We start from the raw sequence: 26,019 nt of genomic DNA, 5'->3' as shown, positions 1-26,019 counted from the left end.
ATTTTCTAAAAATTTACACCGCTTTTGAAAAATCTACGCGCGGCAAATGAAAGATGGACCTTTTCTCGTACAGACTCAGTTTTAATTTTGAAAATCGGTTGAGTAGACTCACTATCCCTTTAATTTTGAAAACTTCTGGAAGATGTCTTCGAAATTGGCGCGGGAGATTCGCGGATCTATCTGCGCTGTTTGGGTTGTAAGTTTGACTTTTTTACTTTTTTGTCGGTTACGATCAAGACTAACTCTACGCGCAAGTAACCACGTACATACGGAGTCCTTACGGTAACCTGCCCGGCTGCAAACAAGGAACATGAACAGATGTAGTTAAGACAGATATTTAATTTGAAAAGGCCTTTTTTACTAATTATGAATAACTTGAGAACATAATATTATGGTAAGATTCATACTAGTAACATGCTGAAATAAGGCAAAAAATGCTGAATTAAACTGTTAATTCCTTGTGCAAGGCCTGTGTATCACCACGGAAAACGATTTATTATATAGATACTGATAAAATACCAGGATTTTCCTTTTACTAAAAAATCATATCTTCATCGCGCGCAGTGAAGATACTATTTCAACAACAACAACAACAAGTTTATTCAGTATTACCATTTTGTACAGGTGTTACCGATTAAAATAACAATAATAAACAGCTAAATTTAAGGAAATGAAGATGTGATAGAACGGTAGAATTAACTATGTTTCTTTCGTCTTTCAAATGCATGAAAGATGAAATTAGCAGCTAGCCTGCTGATATGTGAATCAGTATTGTTAAAAAGAAAACAGACTTTATCATGGATATTGTAATTTGTAAATAATGTATTTCGGTCGTTGATTTTAATAAAAAGAGTCTTTCTCAAATCGTTGTATTGATCACAGTGAAATAATATGTGCAGTTCATTTTCAACTGAATTTTGGTTGCAATGATCACAGATTCTAAGGTCTTCAGGAGGTTTGGGGATTGTAAATCTTCCAGTTTCTATTTTTAAATTATGATTTCCTATCCTAAATTTGGAAGCTACACGCCTATGTTCAGGATTCCGGATATGATTGATGAATTCAGAGTGATTTGTTTCATTTTTAAAGATGGAGTAGAATTTAGCTGGTGGTTTTTCAGATGTTTTGTCAGATTATTCTCAGCTTTGAATAGGAAAGTAGAAGGGTTTTTAAAGTTAACTGATTGTTTATTAATATTAAGTTGTGTACTCGAAAGATTTATTTATTTATTAGACCTGATTTATTTTCTTCGGCCATTTTATCCGATATGTTTAAGCAGAGTTTAGCGATGCTGTCAGGGGGTTGATTTTCAAGGTGAATCCAAAACTTGAAAATGTTCATTGTTTATTTCTATCTTTCACGTGTGAGGATATTGGTGTCACCATGGTTACTGACATGGTTAGCTAATTACAAGAGAGCTTCCCGTTTTTAATAGAGTTTTCGAAGTTTTCACGACAAACTGACCTTCTCCGGACCCTGTGGAACAGGCTAAACATTTTTATTTTCTCATTGGTTTATTGATTAAGGCTTAGTTCACACACCGGATAGTTTTTCGTGTCGACACTCTCTTCTCCGCAGATGCATCCGCAGATGAGCTTCAGTTAAGTTGTGTTTTATGTAGGAATTTCATCAGTATCTATAAAAAAAAAACAGAACACTACATGGCCGCTTGGGGATACGAATTTTATCTTCTCGTGTTGAAAGTATCTCTCACGAGTGAGCGGACTCTCAGCACTCGGAGATAAAATTCGTTTCCCCGCGCGGCCATGTAATATCCTCTACTTCTGTAGCTTCAATTTGCCATACCAGATGTCTGATGGGCGAAAAGCTATAACCAGAATCTTATTTAAAGTACAACTCCAAGTAGTGATTAACCAATATAGGTAGAAAGAGACTCAAAATACTAAATCTGAAATGCAACACTCTGCCGCTGTCCATGAATATCTGGGCAGAACAGGCCAGAAGATTAGCTAGTGAATTAACGATGAAGAGTAAAATTGAGATCAAACAGCGAAACAGCGATGGGGGCAGAGAACAGTTTATTTATGATCTCCCTATGGTTTTTCAATAATACTTTGTCACACGGCTACACTAAGCTCCTCGCCCCGGTTGTTCAAAAGGTGGATAACGCTATCCACCTGTGCCGGTTGTTCAAAAGTTGGATAGTGCTATCCACCGGATAAATTGCTATCCAGAGGATAACTATTACGAAAACCAATTGCGCTGTCCTTTGGATAGTAATTTATCCAGTGGATAGCGCTATCCGCCTTTCGAACAACTGGGGCCAGATAAATCACTATCCAGTGGATAGCGCAATTGGTTTCCCTAACACTTATCCGTTGGACAGTGATTTATCCGGTGGATAGCGCTATCCAACTTTTGAACAACTGGGGCCAGAAGTGTACAACATTAAACAACCGTCAAAAAGTTGTAGAAAATCTATTGCTTATAAATAAGCAATAATTATGCAAATGTAAATACAATATTGCTAAGTATCAGGTATTAAAATTAAGTGTATGTTTGTGCTACTTAATTTGGTTTGCAAACATTCCTCTAAGTCTGTTAATTTTGTTGTGTACAACACCATTCCATCAAGTTGTCTACTTTTTTTCTTTTTACCTCCTGCATTGGAATAAACTAGGGCATCAGTAACTGCTTAAGAGGGTATATGTTGCTTTTAATGATTCCCTGGAAAAGACAAAAAAAATCATCTATGAAAATAAGGTACGCACTCCTCCCAGCCGTCCGATGCAACAAAAATAATTATTGTCTGCAAAAAGTACAATCCCATGCATCTGCCGCCATTTCCTGCCAGCACAACCTCCTGTGTTAATGGTGAGTGGTCTCTTGCAGCTGTACAGCGATGCAGTCTAGAAGTGCGTGTGTGTTACTGTTAACATATTCAATAATTACATGTATACTAGGAACTACCCCATTTCAAAGTGGCACCAGCCAGAAACATCAGATTTTCTCAAAATCTCAGTAGTAAATACTGAGTGTGTACATGTATTATATACAGTCTATAAAAACACTGGCAATCCGTTTTTGGTGATTTATTAATGATTAACTTACATCTTCATTGTACAGCTGTTCAATCCATTGCACGAGGTCAGTGGTTTCAGTTGTCCCTAAATAACTTGTTCTTAACTTTGTGTGCTATTTCTCTTCTGTGGCACTGTAATCTTGAAATCCGTATATATGTGGCTGTAGACAGAAAAAAAAAAAAAAAATTCACTTTCTTTGTGAAAGCTCATTCTGTGTAGGGTTTCCTCTCTGAGTATTGTCACTTGGACTGGATGTCTATTCAACAAAGGCCTTGTTGAATAGAAAGTGTGCATAAAATGTATACAACTTACTAATAACAAAACTTGCCTTTTGCTTACCCTTTCCTTATATAATTATGTAGGTTAAAAATTAACTTTGTTCCAGCTGTTTGGCATTATAAATTGTAATGCTGTATTAACATTTATCTTCCCTGCAGCTAGCAGCCTCTTTCCCCTGGTACTACAGAAGACCAGGGAAAAGTCAGCCTTCTTTTAGCAGGGGGACGATATTATCCACACACAGAAAACTATTTTTTAATACACATGTTCATGTATAGTTATTTCATACATGTAGTTTAGTTTAGATCAAGCTATCCTACAAAAGGATCATAGTACCAAAAACAATATCCCTTTTGAGGATAGTCTGAACAACTCACAAAGCTAATTCTGCTCAACACTCCCATAAACTTTACTGATGGGGGTGCTCACACACCCCCAGGCCTACCTGTCTGCTAAAGGTATGAGAAAGTCTCGGTAATGGTTGCTATAATACTTTGATTTAGAATACCATAGGGAATTTATTGACTTTTCTTTTTAAGGGACTAGCCATTAGCAAAGTGATATCCTTGGGGGGTGGGGGGTAGGGAAACATAAAAAAATCCAGTAAAAGTTTGAGAAAAATACAAAATCTCCCTTGCCATCAGCACAAAAAAATCCCATCCCAGGAGAAGATGAAGACTGTTGCCATTCCATTTAAAAAAACTAAGAGTCATCACTCAGCAAAACCATGAAATTGATTCAGTCAACCTGGCTTGGAGCTGATAATCCAACTGGACCACAAGAAAAGGACCTTTTTCTTTTAAAACGTTCCCCCTTTGCTCAAAATTATTGTCTACATTTGATAATAAAATGCAATATCGTATTCAGAGGGAGATGTGTAAAATAAAATAATGTTTACTTGTCCTAACCCTGATCACCACAACCCACACGACCTCTAATCCCTACTGACAGTTTATTTATACGACTTACGTTAGAAGGAAACAAAAAAATAAACAAAAAATTTAAGTATTTTAACTATATTCTTCATAACAAAAAATAATCACAATGGGAAGTCATAAAAAAAATACTAAAAAGGTATTTTATAGTGGAGGTGTATGTAACCTGTTATTTTCAACATTTTTAGTTCTCTGATGAAATCTAGGGAATGATGTGTATGCAACTGCAATTTAAAAAAAATGTTCACGGCATTTCACCTGAAAATAAAAATCATTCACAGACACATTTAGGTGGAGAAAAGAAAGTTCTGCAGACTGAAAATCTCTTGAGCCTGCATAACCGGCCAGATTGTTTTTGTGCTTGAGAATTTTGGCAGCAAAGCGACAAGAAGTGAGCGTCTCCTCCTTATTCTCCACATGGCTTTAAAGCTTGACCTCTACAAAAACTTTGTGCACACTTTCAATCCTGCCAGCAGCTACGCAGGCTAGAAATGTCCCCCCCCCCCCCACCCCCACTCCATCGCATAAAATTCAAATGCTCCATCCCTTATAAAGTTTAGTAGCTGTTGATGTTGTTGTCCTTTGTCAAGGGATCAGCTAACCCTTCCCACTGCACATGAAGGAAAAAAATCAACATGGCTGACTGAAACACTAACCTTTACCCCCTGTCCCCAACATTTACAAAAACCATAGAGGAATAAAAATACTGATATGAAAGTGGATCATCGCAGTTATAGACGCAACTTTTGCAGTTGTGAAAAGAAAGCAGAGGTCAAGGGTTTGAATCCCATACAAGCCTGAAATTTTTTTCTTTTAGGCTTTCTTTTCACAACTGCACAAGTATAATTGCATCTATAACTGCAATGATCTACTTTCATATAATTCTTCAGCCCGCAGTTCACAAATATGATTTTTATATATTCATGTACAGTTAACTTCACTAAAAATACTCTCATACAGTCACTATTCCTTTGTTGTAAAAATTATATATACTTGTACATGTACATGAAGTATGAAAGCTGAGCGATTACCTTTCTTTCAATTTGGTTGCATTTTTTTCTGCAAGCCTTTATGGCTCAAACACAAACTGCACAAGGCCAATTTTTAAACAGTCAAACAGATATCTTGGTTGTGTTTCACAAAAGGACACAGTCTCTGCTGTTAAGAGGACAGAAAAATATGATAATACCTTCGAGGAAAAAATTAATAATATCAGTTTGTGGTTACTTGAAATTTTTTGCCTTCCAATGTCAATTAGATCACAAGAAACTTTTAAACTTTTTCTTTGCATCTGTATTTTCTAACTGTGCATTTAGGCTTACAGCTGTACCATGAAAACAATGGCATATAAACCAACCCTCAGAAAGAGGAGAAATCATTAATTTTGAACATGTATTAAGTGCCCCACAGCTTAATTTTCCTCCATCTTGCATTGTTCTCATGACCAGATAACCAAAAATAGCTTGCACTTTTACTTTTTATGTTATAAAAACAAAAACATTGGTGGGGTGCAGATGCTGAATGGCAGATAATAATTAAAAAAGTAATTGAGGTCCTGCAATTTGGAATGCTGATCTGTTGTACATGTACATGTATGCCAGGAAGGTTCTTAGACCTGAACAAAATTGCCGTGACCACTACGTACTCTGCTTTATAAAATAATTGATATTACAAGAAATTTGATGCTGATCACTGTTAGGGCTTAAAGGATTAAAACATCACTCAGGTTAATCAAACATAAATTAAAGGTCCTAAGAATAACAAAACATGATCACTATTAGAAAAAAAAGGTCTTTAATGTTAAATAAATTCTCCTCATCAGTACCAAGATAGGAAATGTAAGGAAAACAGTGTGGAGAATATTTACTTTATATTCATATGCATCTTGATAAGTGAAATTAATTGAAATAGAATATTAATTAATTAAAACAAATGTACATTGTCTGCATTGTTCCAACACCCATGACCAAAAACTGATGCACTCAATTTCAAGGAAAAAGGCAAAAGTATAATACATGTATTACTCCTTTAACTTATAAGCATATCTGAGCACAAACTAATTATCATCATTTCAAATTTGTTTTAATAAACCACACAAAAAATAAAAATTAACAAGATTTACTTATTTTTGGTCAAAAATGTTTTGTTTACACCTGTACTTATGTTAAAGCTTAAACAAAGATTCATTCACTATATAAGCATTACATGTACAAATCTTTGTGATAATATTAGTGCATGCAGTGTATGCTAAAACCAGTTGCAAAAATGTTGGGACACTCCAATGAAAAACCGGCCTTTCTTATTTCAAATCGCTGCTAGTCACACTGATGACCATGATCTTTTATTGCTAGCAATTTTGATAAGGGGAGAAGCGGGGATCACAAGCACAAGATCATTGACAGGCCATTAAGCCAAAATAAGGTACACTGTCTCAAGTACTTTTGCAACTGGTTGTAGATTTGCTTGGTGCAGCATGTATGAAAGCTTAATTACCAAAAGGGTTTATAATAAACAGAAATTGTAATAAAAACAAGGTGCTGGCACATGTTTATTGGGAGTAATTTTAAATCAATAGTGAAAGGAACAACAAAAATGACAAAAAACAATATTCTTTTAATAAGATTCTGGTGTTTCAAATCCAGCTTAACTCAGTAGATAATTTAACCCTTTTTTATAAAAGAATTATCTTGATGAATAATCAGCACTTTTATTTGCTGAAAGACATGTTACTGTGCTCATTTGTTTACAGGAAACTTGCCAGGCGTATTTTTATGTGCAAAATTATATTGAGCTGATCTCAGGTGATACAAGAAACAGCAGTTTTTCCTAAATGCAAACTTGTTAATTATGTCTTCAGTGCAAAATTAAGTTAAACAGATTTCATGCTGTACTTTGCTGTACTTTGCTGCTGAGCAAAAGTTCAAACTCTTCAAAACTAGACCCATATCTATCAACTCAGGCTTCTTATGGAAATAAACTTTGCTTAAAAGAATATAAAGAGGTGTTTTAGTACTGAAGGGTGATTGGGTTTCCTTCAGGAGAAGGCAATATTCTTGGGTAGAAGTACATTAGTAGAGGCATGGTTAAAATGTTGAATTTCATGGGCTACATTATTTTTTGCATCATTGTCCTTACATGAGAATAATATTAATAAATGAAAATATGTATACAGTCATGTAAAAAATATTATAATCAATAAACTTGCATGGCAAAGATCTTACGTGTACATAAGTCTTCCCTTACCCCCTTTAATATTGTAAACACAGAATCGTTGTACTGTATACATTTCCAGTCAAATGAATAGATATCACAATTAATCATTCACATACTGATATAGACAGCTACAAACGACATGTACTTAATGACAACTGCAAGTACCTATGCGATCACAGAAACTGTACAGTAGAGATGATCATTGGACCAATGAAAAATCCAGTTAACCATAAACAACAAGGTATGCTTGGTACAGTATAGATTCAGGATGTATTTTGTAGAAAATGCATGTATAAAGCAAAGCTGTAAAATTTCAACATAAACAATTTATATTACAATCATGCTCAGAACTATTCTACAATCAAATCAAAAAATCAAATGGAACAAAAAGATATGTCGACATACAGGTGTATTTCCAAGCTTTGTTCACTTTTCTGCCCCGAAACAAACAAAATGAACATTAAAAGGAACGTTAAATGTGAAGAACCCTGCATTAGTACATTACAGCGGTTCCCAATAATACGTGCCCTCAAAAAGTTTTTTCTGTTGGTTGAAAACCTGAGTTTTGTGTATGTTAATCAACTGCTTCCATTGCTCTGCTAGAGAAATTGTTTACTCAATGAGCAAAAAATTGCAAGAACATTTTCCAATGGAGTTCCCAATTTTGCTGGGATGGAGAATTATATAATGGTGAAGCAAAGTGGGTGATGGCTGAATGAATTAAATAGCCGAAACACTTTCTGTACTATGCAAAGTTTTTCAGGTTGCTAAGATTTTTCGATTGTATGAAAACACGAGCCATGAGCAAATTCTGCAATGGAATATAAAGTCAATGAAACAAAAGATATCAGGTATCAGTCAGAGAAAAAATTATCCTATGAAACAAGACTGTTTTTCCAAAAAGTGAATATTACGTGAATGTGGATTTCTTTAAGTTGCAGACTAGAAGCAACTTTGATTTCTGCTTTTTCTTCTTCTTCTTCTTAATGTTTTATTGTACAGAACTACAGTAAACACCTGCATATAAGAACACACGATTTCGTAGGTCAGGCTGATTGAGTTCTTATTCATCGGGTGCTTAATGACAAATCAGCCTCAAAATGTTCTTAAAATGTTCTTAAATTTTAATTAAGTAATGCTATCCAAAACAAATTGTTGCTTGAGGTATATTTAGCATATTTTAGGAAAATAAAATAACTAATTATTCTGTAATTTGATTATATTATATATTATATTATACTGTATACTTACATGTTTTGTAATTACGACACTTTTTCCATTTTATAAGAACATGTTACAATTTTCAGACTGATCTTGTTCTTATAAAATGGGGCTTTACTGGCCAAATTTCAGCCTGGTGTTCTTAATCAATTTGTTTTTATATGCGGGTGTTTACTGTATAACTTCTATAGTTATGTTTACAAGCATTGTGAATGTCGATTAAAACAACAGTATATCAGGGTTGTATAAATCTCCAAAAGGGTAAGTGAAAACAGGACCCTGGACCCATGCAAGCTACAGCAAGAATGGTGAAAAAGCAATACAGTGTCGGTTTAGATTAGCAAAACAATAAGTTTGCACAACGTATCTCACGTTTTCATTGCCATCACTGCATGACTACCACGTGAAATTATTTCATGTTTTATGAATGACACAATACATTAGGATTTTCTGTTTCTATTTGTCTGAACTATTGACTGCCCGACCAACCTGTCACCATGATCTTTTTCTTGCATTTCTCTCAAAAATGTCTCTAATTTGGCCTTAGAGCTGCCAATTGATAAGAGTATTTCCATTTCAGCTCATTACAGGTGACATTAGCTGATTTTATGTCTTCCAAAACTCATTAATAATTCATAAATAAGAAACAAAAGACTTGGCTACACTTTTTGCGTTCGCAGAATGCCATCCTAAATTAGTAGCCAGAAAAAATCGAGATTTTTCGAGACGGACTTCCAAATAGTCTGGCCTCTTGAAAGAACGTAGCTGTCCTGGGTACGAACGATACAATACACATGACTCATTTTTCGACCAATACGAGATGACTGTTGGTCCATGTGACTTGTACCACACAATGGAACTTTTCAGAATGTTTCTTGATCTGTTTACCTTTTAAGCTCGATTCAAGGTTTTCCTGATGCTAGCGGAGGCGAGAAAATCAAGTTTTAACGCGAACATAGGTGAATTTTGTTCTGTTACTTTTGTTTGTTTGTTTGTTTTTTATGGCGCCTTAAATTACTTGGATATATTTCGAATTCAAGCATATGCGATTAAGTGCGTTACTTGAGCAAATTTTTGGTGTACACGGCGTACAAGTAATGTTTCTCCGACTTTCGACTTTCGTTTAGTTATTTTAACTAATTAAGTTTCATGAATTGTAGTGTGGATCTTTCAACTTTGAGTAACAAAAACCGCATGCAGTGTTCAAGTTAAATAATTATTGCTCGAGGCTTTCCCAGTAGCACTGCACTTTATTTTTTTAAGTAATAACTTAGAAAGCTGAAAAGGAAGCTTATATCCTTCCGATTGACTTCATTAGAGAGCTTAAAGCAAAGTCAAACAAATTCAAGCAAGTTTTGAACGAGCAAAACATTACTCTGCACGTGCACGATGGACGCTTTTCTGTCGGATTTTTTGTTTTCGTTGCTGCATGACTAAAAATCTTCTTATATTTTATTAGTACATTATGACATTATCCGATTATTGCCAGTAAATTTAAATCCTGCAGCTGAAGAAACTAACACTTGGTTCAACTAACAACTAATATCATTTTGTTGTTAACTGATGTGCAATATAATTATGCAACATAATTATATTGTTCCATATCAACCTTATTACAATAAAAGTGTTTTTTAACAATATGTTAATCATTGCCATCATCATCACCTTTTTTCCTCCCTGGACACTTAATCATAGAAGCCCGTAAAAATCTATGGTCTGCCCGGAAATAACTCACTTCGCATATCGACGAACGCACTCTTTAATCTGTGATTACCCCTAGTTTTATGTCCAATTCTTTAAACCAAAATAACTCCAAACCTAAATATTAGTGCAACAGTGAGTTGATCTGTATCAGAGATTTTGAAGCCGTTCAATGAAAAACTCATCTCGAGTTTTTCAACCTGATAATACGCCCCTGCTCGTTCTCTAAACAGTACATGATGTACAATGCACGCTTGTACCTCATTGTACGAGGTCGACATTAATTTTTTGTAGGTCATTGTAGCTCATTATTTATCACTGTATAAGCTCATCGTACCTCATTTCTTGTTGTAGTAACGACAGTGTACGAGTTTTGAAAACATAAAGTTCCATTTGCTAAACAAATGGGTGTTTACAGCGACAGTGGTCTACGCACTTATATATAAAAGGAAAAATGTTAGCAAGAAGCAGAGAGAGGGGAGAGAAATTAAATGAAACCTAACATTCACATTCCCTAGTACATATATGTACCTGAATCACTTTGCAGTTGCTGGTGAACACCTCGCAGATCCCGTCCCACATCTTTTGATAAGCTTATTCTTCTGTGGCTATAACGACGAGCACATACAATTAATTTCAGTAAGGGTAATGAAATAATCGTAAGTGGATTACCTTGCAAATTCAGAGGAAATAGCACATGTACAAAAAATCGGAGGGAAAGTGGCATAACTGTATAGTATGCATAATCACTTGGCATTATTTATCTTAATATCGCATCGAACAATTTTAGGCGCCATGGTGTATTGAACGCGAAAATACAACCATACCTTTAAAATTTCTGAACGGTCTCCAATTGTAAAATCGTAGCAAACCACTTTTTACATCTCTAGCAAGCAAAATTTCACGAGAAATTAATGCAAAAATAGCGAATCCCACCGTCGTTGTTAGTTTGTGCTTCCTCGTCCGCCATGATACATGTTTAGCAACCAGGCGATCTGGTGACGTCATTGCGAAGGGCTGGGGAGAAAATTTTAATGCCGTATCCCATGAAACAGCGCGCGCGCATTCGAAAGTTTTGTTTTTGTCCACCATGTCGGTCAAATGTGGTGCGAGTAGCGTTCATCGATGAATTTTGGGTTCTTTCCAACCTTATACCGCGTTTCGAAGTCTCATTGGTACCAGAAATATAGGAAGTATTTATATGAACGGATGAAAAGTCTCGTGGGGCAGCAGGTTGGTTTTAAACTCAAAAGAAAGCGATGTGTGAAAAGTGCAATTTCGAATCGTGGATTCCAACTTGTAAGCATGAAGATAATTTCTCACCTTGTTTTATACTGTTATGTTCTATTATTGTATGTATAGGTAATATTAAAGATATCGTGTTTATCGTTGTTTCTTGTGTGTCGCTATTTAGTCAGATTTTTTTAAATATTTTGATTGTGTTAGCGAGCACGAGGAAAGTTGAGTTCGATCAAACGCTCGCTCAACTCATCCACTTTGTCGCGGGTGGCACATTTTTGGCGGACTTTTTCAAAGCAATGTTACAAACTATGCCATTTAAAAACCCTTTTGATGTTTGGTCGCTTATTTGCAAATACAGTACAGCCCGAGCATGGCTTTTGTACTACAGGAAAAAGAAAACGTCGTTCAACTTGAGACTTTCATCCGCTTGCACTGTCCATCTCCGAACTGCGAAAAATTTTATAAAACCAAAAAAAGTTTAAACGAGCACTTTCGGCTGTATCCGACACATAAACCGGAGTCTCTAAAAAATTCACACAAGCGAATTTCAACAAAGGAGATAAGCGAGACGTTTTTAAGCGAGGAACAGCCTTATTCGAGGAGACAAAGAGTTCGTGAGCTGATGTCACATTTGACTGATGAAGAAATTTCAGAATTCGCTCTTCCCAGAGTCACCAAAGTTGTGCCGCCTGTTGACTTTTTTTTTACAAGGAAGCTCCTCGTCTGGGGATGTATTTCAGAAGTTGGTGACTTTTAGAGAGCAAATTTGTCTCCGTTTTCCGGAACTTGTAACTTTCTTTTACTCGAAAACATCCTTACCTTTTACCTTGCAAAGCCCGAAGCAGAAATTTATTGACTTTGTTCTCGACAACAAAAGTAATTGTTGTGAATGGTTGTTGGAGCATGACAATGGATCCCTTTTGCGAGGATTCCTCATGCCATTGGTTTTTAAAACCTATTATCCTGCCTTTAAAGATTTTTCTTGTGGTATTGTTGGCGAATTTGGCATTAGCCAAAAAGACACCCAGGACGTCTTGAGAAACAAGTTGGGGAAAAAGCTGGAAAAAGTCCTGGGAATCAACCCTATTCTCAGCAAGGATGAAATTTTCGGTAAACTCAATGATACACGTCAAGAATTACTTGAAAAGGTTGGGCTAAAATTTAACGAATTTGGCGAGGTAGTTGTGGGTTATGTTGATGTTGAAAAATACATAACACTTTTTCTTAGTCAAGCAGGCGTGCAAAGTGCTATAACAGCACCAAATGACACTATTATTATTATGGATTACACTGATGGTTTTCCCTGGCTGAAATGGTCTCGCCATTTTACTGGAGAGACCAGTGTCCGAGTGAAGATTATTGAGCCTTATAATTTACTGAGCACAGTGTTGACGGTTGCTTTGTGGTTGGGAGGTGATGATTATGACACAGTGAAAAAATGTGCAGGGGCAGTTTTTGATCAGCTGAAAGAACTGAAAACAATTAAACATCCATTAAGTGGGAAGGAAATTAAAATTGTCCGCAGGAGCTGTGGTGATGGTAAGGAAAGGAGGTCTTCAACGGGTAATTCTTCTGCAAAATCCTCCTACCCAATCCCTGAAGCCCCAGAACACCAAAGTCAGTTGGGAGATATGAAACTAGTATGTACATGTCCAGTTTGGACTGTTGAAGACACAGAAGCTCTAGAGACTAAATTCCAAAGCGAACTTAAAGGAAAAGCCCCTAGCAAAGAAAAACACAGGGAGTTCGCTAAGCAAAATCTTGGAAATACTGGCCGTAGTAATATTTCTGGAACACCACTCTCTGAGTACTACCCTGGAACTTCCCATCTTGGTTTTCGATCTGCAGAAACATTATGTTTGCGAATTGCCAAGATTGCATCAGGTTTGTATCCATAGCGACACAGGCAAACGCTAGAGCTACATCTTACCAGTCACCTTAAACTGATATATGCTTATATATGTAAATTTTTTATTTTCTTTTTAATCTCTCTTGAGCTGTCCGATTCAAAAGTACTATAATTTTTGCAGTGTAACATCCTCTGCCTGAATTTATTTAACAAAAAAAGGTAATAATAATTATTACTGTTGTACCCTTTGAAGCAAAGAAATACAAAATTATAGGCACATAAGGGCACCCTTCTTAACCTGCCAAAATGTTTTAAGTGATCAGCAAGTGAGTCAAAAAAGATCACAACATCAGAGGAAACTGCCAACCACACATCCATCTTGCATATTTTTAGCATGTGAGGAAAAGGGAAGACATAATTAGGGGGTATTTTTATTACATGCCCAGGTAGAGAAACAAGGGAGTATTACTGTTGGAAAATATTTTTTCAACAAAAGAAGAGAAATTTCTTATCCCCTAGCAGCCATATAATGTTTTGTGTATTATTTGAACAGCTATGAAATACCAAAACCTTTCACTTTCCTTTTTTTTTTTCTGCAAAATGTGTAATTTTATTCTGTACCCATAGCAACAATGATCTTTAGGTGTGTTTGTGCAAAAACCTTGCCTGATATTTTACTGGTGAATAAATTCTATACCCCAGCTCATTAATTAATATTAACAGGTCCAGTTGTGGGACAACAAATAGCAAAAAATAATATTCTGGCATGTAGATGCTAGTTACTTTGGCCAAAACTAAATTGACTCTTTCTTTACTTTTTGAAGCCTTTCTCATCATAAATCCACATTTATTTTGTTATAGCTGTTCTTGGTAGTGATCAGCAATTTTTGTTAGCACTCAAAAAAGGATTGGCCAAGTCTGTAAACGTTGATGACAAAACAGTCAAGTTCGATGAAGTAGGTGTTCTAGCCTTTGCAGAAAGAATGCCTGAAATCTTAAAAGCAGCTGGTTTTAGGGGAACTCTTTTAGAAATCCTTTGTACATTTTGCAAAGGTCTTGACGGTGTGTACAAAAACCTTCTCCTGACACCACATGAATTGACAGGTGATGATTATGAAGTTCAGGCCCGCATCCAGCTTGGGTTCCAAGCAGTGCAAATATTTGGAACTGCAAACATCACTGCGTCACTAAAGCAGATTGTTACCTATGTTCCGTATTATGTGGAGAAGGCCCTTTCAGATTCTGACATCACTGGTCTTCCAATAACTCTGGCAAATTTTAATGACGGTATCATGGAGACAGCACATAAACAAAATAAAAAGAATTCCTTGCTATTTTCTGGAGGACGAAATGGTCCCATTTCAAAGCACCAGTATCAAAAACAAGTCATCCAGCAGCAATTTGCAAATGAAGTGTTTGAGTTAATATGTAGAGAAACAACTCCACAAAAGTCATCCTCTACAAAGGTTGAAAGAAAACGACAGGCTCAAGAACAGGGAAACTATGGGACAAAAAAAATGGTAATCACATAATTTTTTTAGTTTAAAAGTCAGACGTAATTTTAATCATTTCTGATAAAATCATTAATTCCAATAATTCCAGGGAAATTCAGCAAAAAAAGTAAATCTATCTTATCTAAGTACACACTTGGCATGCAATAATATTCTACAAGTATCCAGGAAGCCTATCTTTAATGCTATGCTAAAACATATTTCCTAGAATTTGTTGGTGGCACATTTCCAGCTAAAAGTTGTAAGAAATACTGAAGCAAATTTTTAAACTATAAGATCTTCACTGGCAGAAAAAAATCCACTTTCTCATTTTAAAAAAATATACTTTGTGAAGATTAAAAGCTGAAAGTTACTATTTTTGCCATTTCCTTTTTTACCATAAGAATCTGCCCTTTACTGAGAAAATTGAATTGAACCGTGAAGAAAATGTACCTGAAAAAATGGAGGATGAAGCTCGAAACGACGATGACAATGAATTCGAAATGTACAAGGTAAGGCTAACTATACAAGAATTTAAGTACAAGAACAGATACGAGACAAAAATCATCCTTGTTAATTTATTAAAAATGTAAACACCAAGGCCTAAGCCTGGAGGATGGAACAAAAAATGTTGCAATGGAGGCATGGAGGCCTCATTGAAAACTAAAAATATAAGCTTAAATTCTATATTGATCTTCAAAACCTTGTGTTACCATAATGCCCGAGATACGGTTACCAGTAAGTACTAAAAGAATGGATACAAATCAAAAACGTTCAGTGACAAATTTACTTACTTCTTTTAGGGTGTGATAACCGAGGATTCACCGGCACAAGGCAACGTTCCTGACAATGTCGTGTGTAAAAGTATAAATGAAGTTCAGTGCTCTGAAGAAGTTATGTTATTAACTGACGAGCTGTGGCAGTATGCAAAGGATAGCTACCGAAATAACACCATTACCGTCATAACAAAACAGTCAGCCAGAGAACTTCATGATGATTTGCCACAGTCTTGTTTAGAATTTCATTTGCAGTCAATTCAGTCATCATTCATTTCATGGGAACGTTCAGATGCCCGAGTGAGCAAAGAAATATTTAAGTGCAAAGTCTTGACAGCTTCCGCTAGCCAATGTTTTTCCGCAACCAAAGTTGAACGCGATGAAAGCAAGAGAATGTTAATACACTTCACGGATGTCATTGGATTAGAAGTTCGCGAGAATTCGATAGTGATGGATGTTAAGTCGAGGCCGAAGTTTGAAAAGAAGGTTCACACCAAGGACAGGGAGAACGGAAGGACAGGAGGTGGGAAATGGACGGAGGAAAATATGCACGTAGAAGAAGGAGGCTCGCCAAATAGAATAGAACTAGTCATGGTCGGTAGAAGAGAACCTGTAACAGCCAAGCTGCAAGAAGTACTCTCAAAAGTTCCGTCTCTAAAGAAGGCAATAAATCGCGGACTCGCCACAGTTTACGATAATAACGTGTTGTACGACCAACAAATTCTTGAGGACCGATATCCTGTTCTCCAGGATCCAACGTTAGTTAGGGCAGGACAGCTGGCTTGTTTGCGTCTATTGACTGCACTCCCTTTGTCAAACAAAGCCGAGTTTGTTACTAAAATGTATGCAGGAATAGAAAGTAAATTTAACCAGCTCTTGCGTGAGAGAGTACAGAAGTCGATCAATTAAAACTCTCACTCGTCTGTCGTAAGATTCAGAAGATTGATTACCGTAAGATCCAATCCTTCTCTAGCTGCTCGTTTTAACAAGTCAACAGTTATTAAAAGACTCAGTTGTCAATCTTAACTCCGCTCTCTGCCAAATCTTTCTCTGGAAAAGCCTTCGAATGCAAACAACGGTACCATTTTCCACCACGCGACAACGCTGCAGGTTCGTACGAACAAGCTCTAGGCGCGCAAAGAATTGTGTGCGGCTTTAAAATAAAATTATACTCAAAGCTGATTGGCTAATGATTGACTCCCAGATCACCTGGAACATCGTCCCATCGTCCCCAGCGTTAACCACATCGATCGAGAGGGACTGAGATTGAATTTTGGACACCTTGTGACATGTTATACCAAAGAAAGATGTCTACGATGTTTCTCGGGGATTCGCCTTTCTTTTGCTTTGACTTTGACCTTAATGGTCCTTAATTATATTTGGGAGATCGAGTTCTCGCCAACAAAGGGTGAATATAACGAGTATAACTGTATTTTGGCAAATATTGTACATGAAGTTTTAAAACATGTTTCAGATATTTCATGGGGCAACATCTAGCCCCGAATACTGTTGGTGGTTTTGGTGGATGTTGCCGGGAGCACATCCACCAAAACCACTCGACCTGTCCAGACCGCACATATGAGCCCTTACCTATAACCATTGTTAAATCTCCAAAGAGGCAAGGGTTTTAATTTCTTTGGGCGCATAGTTACGCTTCTGCAAAATACTGACGGACTTTTTAAGACCATACTCATAAAGCATAATAATTATTGACACAAACAAAATTTTAATCATGTTTTTTATATAAGTTCACATATGAGTTCAGAACCCTCACGGTTCGCTTTATTATTATTGCTCATACTGTTATCAATCACAATAAGAGCGACTTTTCGAAAATATCGGTCTGTATAACTTTAACCAACAGAGGATAAAGGGCTTGATTTCGCTCATTTTTCTCACGATAATAAACAGGTAACCAACCAGGATATACTCAGTTCCTCCAAATACCGCGTTCTTTCGTTAAAATTCGGTTAGATTAATTTTGCATGACGATCGGATAACAAAATCTACTTCCTGTGAAGCGGAATTTATGGCAAATTCCATCGTCTCAGTGCTTTAATTAATTAAGCGTTTATCGTGCATAAGAGATCGTGCTTTTATTTAGCCTGATGATGTCTTACCTTTCTTTAAGGAATATGAAAATGAATAAAAATTTAATAACCTTAAATAGATCGAGGCAAGGCATGTATTATGCTACAGGTGTATTCACAATCTATGTATTGTGCTACAGGTGAAGTCAAAATGCTGTGTTTTGTGATACAGGTGTAGTATTTTTAAAGTCCCTCTGCACTTGCGCTAAAATGATGCCTTCGTCGTGCTTAAATTCCTGTAAAATTTGTGAATGGTCGCTGAAATAATTGCTGGCTTAATAACCGAAGTAATAAATAACCGCATATAGGGAAATCCTATTTTCCATCGATTTGGAAAAAAGGCAAGGATAAGCCCCTCCTTATCAAAAGTCATGCTAAGGACTATTTCTGACAGCCGCCGCCCTAATGACCTCTCTCAAAAAAACTGAAGATCTCAACTGTGTGCTCAATGTTCTCAGCTCTTGGTCTAGTCTGACTCTCACCTAGCACTAAACTCCACCAAGACCAAGACAATCGTTCTGTCCACCAGCCAGATGTCTCGTGTTCACTCCCTTGGACAAGGATATCCAGTAGATCACTTGAGCGTGTCAATCTAACCAAGCTAGCTCCTTGGGATTCATTTCAGTGAACATTTATCTTGGGAAGACTGCATGTCCACAAATTGTCAAAAGTCCTGCCACAGTCCGCTTGGCATTTTACGGAAAATTAAAAACTTTACAAGAAATACTTACCTCGCAATAACCCTCGCGAAACTCAAGTTAAGGCCTGTCCGGTTAGGAACTGGATGGGTAACGAATATCGTCTTGAGGGTCCCTACTTGTTCTTTCTTTGTTTCTTATTTCCGTATTGTCCAAACTGAAACGCACTTTGGAGAAACATAAACAAGCTCGTCTGAGAAGTGAGACGTACCGACAATTGCTCTTTTATCTCGATTTCCGATCGCTCGTATCTTGAAGCTATTAGCCCAGATTTCTTCAATATTTTCTGTTAAGTACTTCTCTAATAAATATTTATAGCCAGGATCATTTCTTGATGGCAAAACAGGCCCAAAAACAGTGAAAACAACAAACCAAGGCGCCTGGGCGTCACAAATCGATGACGTCACTGTGACTATCGACCCGATATAAAGTCAACTCGTGTTTCTGTCTTCGCTTTGCAATCCATGCACGTTCGACGCGCGTTGCGAATTTCGTCAAAATTATTAACTCTATCCGCTCGCGTGGAACAGACTCTAAGCGCAAAAACACCTAATTGAATCATAAGTCTCGTCTAAAATAGACGAATGTGACACTGTCTTTTATCCACTTCCAGCTGATTTTCTCTTGAATTACAATTTGCTGCAACTAGTTATGTCACTGGACGTTATGTTAGAGACATATATGTTTTAAAAATGGTTTGGTTTCCAATGAAGGAAAGGATAAATTTTCATTTACTTAAACTTGTTTTCAAGGCTTTATATTCTGACGCCTGGCCATCTCACCTCAAGATCAATGAGGTTGCCCATACAGGTCTGCTGCGTTCTAAATGCCGCGAAGAGATTCACACTGTAGCAGTACTCCACGAACAGATGTTAACAGTCGCTTTTTAATATGAATAAATATGACTAATAGCCTAAGAAAAAAGCCGTATTCTGAAAATACAGAATTTAACTGTTGGTTAGTTGTTATTGTTTTCCCGTATGACGATCCATTGAGTGTGCAAGAGACAACAATTGCAAACCGGGGAAACATGTTTGGAAATTACTTCAGTCTATATCTCTATATGCCGCCTGACTACTGTATTGTACATTGCTTTCTCCTTTGCGCAGTTAACCGAGACTTTTGTTCATAAAAAAAGATTAAAACTCTTCGCCCAAGCAAACGCCGAACGTTGCACTGAATGGTTTGCTTTCTGGCGTTTGCTTTCGAACCCGGCCGGCGGTCTTAAATTCTTGATAAGCTGGAAGGTCTGGTTTTCTCTGGGAATGCCAAGATTGATTTGTATACCTTTTCATCACATAATATGATTTCGAAACCCATTAAGCTGACGGGCTTTCTTGCTTAAGTTTGCTGCTCTGACTCGAAAGTGTCGAAAGCGCGCGTCTGTATGATGTGGAAAACTTTACCATAAAATTGTTTGGATGAGGCTCTTAGCTTTTGGGAGCCACGTGACCAGCGCAACCGGGGTTCTTTCTCGAAGCAAGAGAGAAAACCCTGGGAACGAGGTTATATTTGCGAGACCTGCCGATCGGATTTGTCAAGTATTTTAAAGATTCATCTTATTTTACTGCTCTTATACTATAGGGAGTTGCAGACCTGTCCCTTTATGGCTACGAAAGCCATTTAGCCCAAAAAGTTCTTCTCTTGATTCCATACATGCAAAAGCAAAACTTTAATAGAAGGGTACTCCTATTGTTTGCACGTCAGTTCAAAACTATTCTTTATATAGTGTACCGTATTTTACCTCTTATATTGATGTTAACTGCTTGCCTTTTCGGCAAATGTGCAATAATTTATGTTGTTTGTAGGTCACCTAATATGATTATGGAGAGACAAAAACGTCTTCACACTTATAATGTATACATTATGCCAAGTGGACGCTGTTTCCAGATAAATTACCTAACTTTCTATCATTTTTTTCGTGATCGAGAAATTCAACGCTTGTTATCTCAGCATCTGCTTGTAGCACTTAACGTTCTTTCAGGAACCAATAGTTTAGTCTTATAGTATCTATACAATTAGTCCATGTGTTTCCATTCAGTTTCTTATCATTGTTTTGTTCTATTATTCTTCATATAACCGCCATGCAGGGATTGATTAGTACATGAGCATGCTGTGTCCATTACGTACGGCACAATATGCAGTTTGATTTAGTCTATAATTTTGTGCATGAAACAATGTTCAGTGTCAAATACTGCTAAATATTAAACATATTTGAAACTATATGCTGACTTCAAGTGGACAAAGTCGACAATTAGTTAATGGTTTTGCAAACCGAGTACAACGTCAAAAAGCCATTTCTGATAACGCGTACGGATTTTGGGAAGCCAGGTCTGAAAACGGGTGTTAAAAAGGACATATGAAACAGGCTCGCAATTTGCCCAAGAATCGTGCAGCACACCCCAATACGAATTCCGAGGATTACGCTCCCCTCGCTACCAATGAGTCACTGAGTGAGTTTTATTATAGATTTGTTGCTGAATGTTTCTATGGCTGCCTTGTTTTTTAGAATAAAACGTCATTGTGGAGCAATTGCTGAGCGTCGTTTAGATAGATTGCAAAAGCCTTATAATCTTTTTATTTTTTTAAATTCCCATGGAACCAAATAACGAACAAGTGGCAATGGCCTCAGTGACGGTTTTATAATCTTGTGTCCTTAACCCTTAAATTCTTAACTGGCTCGCGTAATAGCTACTGGTCATACCGTTATTAATCACAATTAAGATCAGCATTCGGAAATATTACTCGCAATAATTTCAGCATTCCATTCGCTCATTTTTTTTTTTTACTCATATATAGCCTTTAATAAAATAATAACCAAGCAGACTACACTCAGTTTCTACAAATACCGTGACCGTTTCAGCTTATTTTGGAAACGAGCTATGGATGATTTATCAAGTATTCGTGTATCAGCTGTGTTTCAATTTTAGCCTTGCTTAAATAGCAGTAACAAATGGACCGGCAAATCGATTGCTCGCTCAAATTAGCGCCAAAAAAAGGCGCGGCAGACACGCGCGCATGCCTTCCTTTTGAATTTTTTTTCTTTGCGCCATTTCCATAAATTAAATTCCGCATAATTATGTCATTCCGCAAGCCATGCCACATGTCATTCCGCAAACTCATTCCGCCTTTTACCCACATGTGACTTTGTGAGCATTGACATGCATGACTAAGCGATACAAGTTACGGCAGCAAGCTAAAAGAACGCAAAGCGAGGATCTATGGCGAGAGTTTAAGAAAGCTGGAAACGAGATTACCCGCCAGCTAGGAACGGCAGAAGCTTTGTACTGGAAGAATTAATTTGCAAAAACTCAAAACAGCAGAGATTTTTGGAATCTTGTAAAGAAAGTTAAGAGGCAGGAATGTAAACAAAACACTATTGGCCCTATTAGAGATGGTTAAGATAACATCATTTTGTAGGACAGTGTAAAAGCCACTCTTATGAATGATTATTTTTCTACTATTAGAGAAAATCTAATGTCCAATCTTCAACCAACACAGGATCACTCAACCATACATCATCTATAGGATCTCTCCCACATGCCCCGACCTCACTTTGCACTACCCCACGCTCCTTAAGGATATATTAACTATCAACGCAATACTGCTAAGAAATATTTCAAAAATGTTGACGAACAAGTCATTCGACTTCAGAGCAAAGTTTGGAGCAATTAATGGTGCTTCTGAAACTAAAGAGTGCGTTTTAAAGAATATTCCGATTGACAATCGGATTTGGTTTAAGAATAGGCAAACACTGGAATTAATTGTACCCAGAATTCGGAACTACTGTAACATTGCTGTTTGCATAATTAAGCAAAAGGGTTAAGAACAGGAGAGAAATAAGCACTTTTCGCGTGTCCGTAGTGTTCCTAACCGTGCTTCTAAGACTAAACAATGAGTGCGAGGAACAAGATTTCCATTTACTTTATCAAGTGTTCCATTCCTGGTTAAGGCTCGTACTTGTGCCAGAGGCCCCGTGCAACAGCATTTCTTCTGCATCGATCCCATACGGTGTCTCCACTGACTGGCACACGTATGGCATGCATAAAGCACAGGAACATACCAATTTAATGAACTCCTGCACATCAACCATAACACATTTTGTTGAACATTCTACGCGGCTGTATGACTGTAAAAGTTACATTTTGAATAGCATTTACAAACTGGTGACCGAAAATGATTTTGTACTCATACATATTAACTATCATTTGTTTTCCTGCAGGAGGTTGAACGACAACGAGCTCAAGACGCTTCCGTCAGGAATATTTTCAGATCTCTCTTCCTTGCGGTATTTGTAAGTAAACAACGTATTTCTTTGCTTATAAATCCATACGACTCTCCACATAGGATATAAAGGCCTCTCGTGGTACTGGCGCGCTAATGAACAAGAGCGGATTGATTATCCTTAGAATGTCGCTAGTTGTTTTGGCTTTCTGATAACTTTTTTCCACAGATTTTTCTATATTTTGGGGCAGATCTTATGAACCGAGGAGAACGCCAAGGCTAATAACACTTACCGAGACCTTGATTAAACCGGATATTATACATTGTTTGAAAGAGAAAAAATAGAAATAGACAAACACATCGTCGCACGGACCACAGTTTGACATTGCTCTTTGAAATCATGCATTGTGCGGAAAATCTACATATTAGTCAGTTACCTGCGAGCAGAAAACTATCAAATCTGTAGGTTGCGCTGATTCCAAAAATTAACTAAAGGCTTTTATAGAATGAGAAGAAAGATAGTGAACACTATGTATAACAATTCGTATTATTAGTACTACCAATAAAGTGCGTGAGTGTTTTTGTTTTTTTGTTTTGTTTTGTTATGAAACTGTAATGTGCTGGAGTTTCACGTAATGAAGGAAAGCGAGCCGAACAGTGAAACTCAAAACAAACTTTAATTCAATTTCCGACCAAACACATGGCAAAAACGAACCAATTGTGCACGAGAAAAGTGCGGGATATAAAAGAAACAAAAAAAAATGGTGGGAAACAAAATCTATGAGAACGATTCATATTTAAGAGTCGTTGTCGGTAACTATCGAGAATCCGACGCCATGCAGTTCAAAAAATTCGAATTTTTTTTTTAATTTCACCAGAAGACCCTTTTGGTAAACTGTTTTCAAAAACCGTGACAATATTCAAAAGTTCTCATTAGCGAAGCCCCGTTTTTGCGAAAAATGGGAAAGTTTAAAATCGGCCTAAACCTGGATTATGCAAATTGCGGCATTTTCAAAACGCTCGTACGAAAAATTGAAAGGCAGTCTATACTTCATCTTTACAAGCTTTGATACACATTTCTCTAAATTACTTTGAAGCGATATTTTATCTCGATTTAGGATTTTTTCTATTTCTTACATCCGTTCAAAGAAAGTAGTTCGTCATTTGTTGCACCGTGAATTTTACCATTTTTCAGAAGGTAATAGCATCAAGGGTATATTTATATATATTTAGCGGTTGTGAAAATTGTCTTTTGAAAAAACCATGCACTCTTCCTGTATGTCATACTAAAAGCTTTTTATTTTGTCCCGCAAAAAACGAGCGCGCTAGACGAAAATGTATCAAGTGCACTTTAATTTACGATTTCTCCGTTCTTACTGCGCTTTTCACAAACATGCGAATTCTGAAGTTAAAAAGCCAACTGACGATTGCGTTTTTCGCTGCCGTCAATCATCTTAACGGACCTCTTAGGAAACAAAACTTTGCTTTAACGGGTTCAAAAGGTCAAGATTTGTGATTTGCGATTGGTGGATTTCGATCCGTTTTGTGTGTTTCTGTGTTTCCAGGTTCGTTGTTTGTGATTGTAATTATGATTGACGGCAGCGAAAAACGCAATTGTGTTGACGGCTTTTGAACTTTAGAGTTAGCATGTTTGTGAAAAGCGCAGTAATTTATTCAGCTAACATTGCTAGTAAGAGCGATATTTTGACGTCGTTGACTGCTCACTTTGATAGTGCTTTAGATCATAATTATTTGTCTGATCGCTACCACGGACTGTGAAAGTCGGTGGCGTGTCATAGCTGTGTCATTCAGGCGTGAGCTTCATTATGGTGTTCCCCAGGGTAGTGTCCTCTGGCCTATTTTATTCCTGCTTTATATATACTTCACCCTTGGGTGATATTTTGAGACACCAGTCAAGTTGCCTTTCATTTGAATGCCCATGATACGCCTCTCACCTATGAATCATCCTCTGCTGAACTGGCAAATTAGCGGTAGAAGACTATGTGCGAGATATCGATGCTTGGATGACAGAAAACAAGCTTAAGATAAACAGGGACAAGACAGAACAAGTTGTGCTAAATGCTAGTCATCGCCAACCTTCACCCCTGACGTCAATTTCAGTTTGTGATGAGGTGATTAGCAAGTCATCGGTAGCTACAATACTCGTCACAAATCTTCAAACACTTGTGTGCGTTTCCCCTTCCCCAATGTTAATTTGGGTACTACAGTCGTCTCAGTGCTCCAAAATACACGTGGTTCAACACTGGGGAAGGAGATGGGCACTTTTGAGTGAGAACAAATGTGTGAAGAGTGAGTGTAAGAAATTTAAGAGAAAATTCAAGGCAAACGGTTTCTGTTTCAACGATTTGTGACGAGTATTGTAGACACATTGGTGTTCTGTGTGATACGTACATTCATGTCGATGAAATTTGTTACAGTCTGCCGAATGCAAGGCAGGCCTCTACCACCTTCTACCACTTTCGAAACATTAGCCGCATGAAGAATATATCAGTCGCCATACGGCGGAAATACTTGTGTATGCTTTCATTACTTCCAGATTGGACTTCTGTATTTCACTTTTGTATGGACTACCGAAATAAACTATCAAGATACTTCTGCATGTTCAAATGTAGCGGCCAAAATCCTTTCGCCTACACCTAAACATGAACATTTCTCACCAGTATTACAGGAAATGCATTAGTTTGGTATAGAAGAGCGCATAATTTTTAAGATTCTTTTAATGACCTTTAAAGGTTTAAATGGCTTAGCCCCTTCATATTTGTCCGGCCTATAGTTACGAGGTATATTCCTCGGCGTCTGCTTGATGTCCGATATAATCTGCGTAACTGTGGTTTCCGGTCTTTTTCAGCAGCCTCTCCACAGTTGTGGAATGATAATGCCACTAGAAATTAGATTTTGTGAGAGTTTTTACGAAAAACTTTTAAGACGTATCTGTTTAGGAAAGCGTTTTCAATAAATTAGTCCTTTTGTGTTTTAGTCGTTTAATTAAAAGTGTTTTTATCAGTTAGTTTTACTATTTTTAATTCGTTTCAGTTTAATGTCATTTATGAGCAATATTTGTAATATTTTAAACATTTCTTGTAAAACGCCATTGGGTATTGCTGGAAATGGCGCTATGAAAATAAAGTATTAGTAGTAATAGTCGCTACTGGGTGGCACGACCAATCAGAATCGTGACTGAATTAATTAACTCTCGACCAATCAGCGTCCAGGGGGTTAGTACTACATGTAAAACC

General features: G+C 37.0%; 1 long non-coding RNA gene across 1 annotated transcript; it reads right to left on the bottom strand.

Moving 5' to 3' along the window:
* Positions 1-2,478: 2,478 nt before the first annotated feature.
* LOC140931238 (uncharacterized) lies at positions 2,479-11,367 on the bottom strand. Its single transcript, XR_012164948.1, has 4 exons — positions 11,221-11,367; positions 10,925-11,001; positions 3,073-3,204; positions 2,479-2,688 (listed from the first exon to the last, which is right to left on the bottom strand). It is a non-coding gene; the product is annotated as an uncharacterized lncRNA (long non-coding RNA).
* Positions 11,368-26,019: the final 14,652 nt, after the last annotated feature.

Source organism: Porites lutea, chromosome 3, assembly GCF_958299795.1.
Source record: "Porites lutea chromosome 3, jaPorLute2.1, whole genome shotgun sequence".
Lineage (NCBI taxonomy): Eukaryota > Metazoa > Cnidaria > Anthozoa > Scleractinia > Poritidae > Porites > Porites lutea.
The sequence above is the reverse complement of the archived record's forward strand: the minus strand, read 5'-3'. Positions and strand labels throughout refer to the sequence as shown.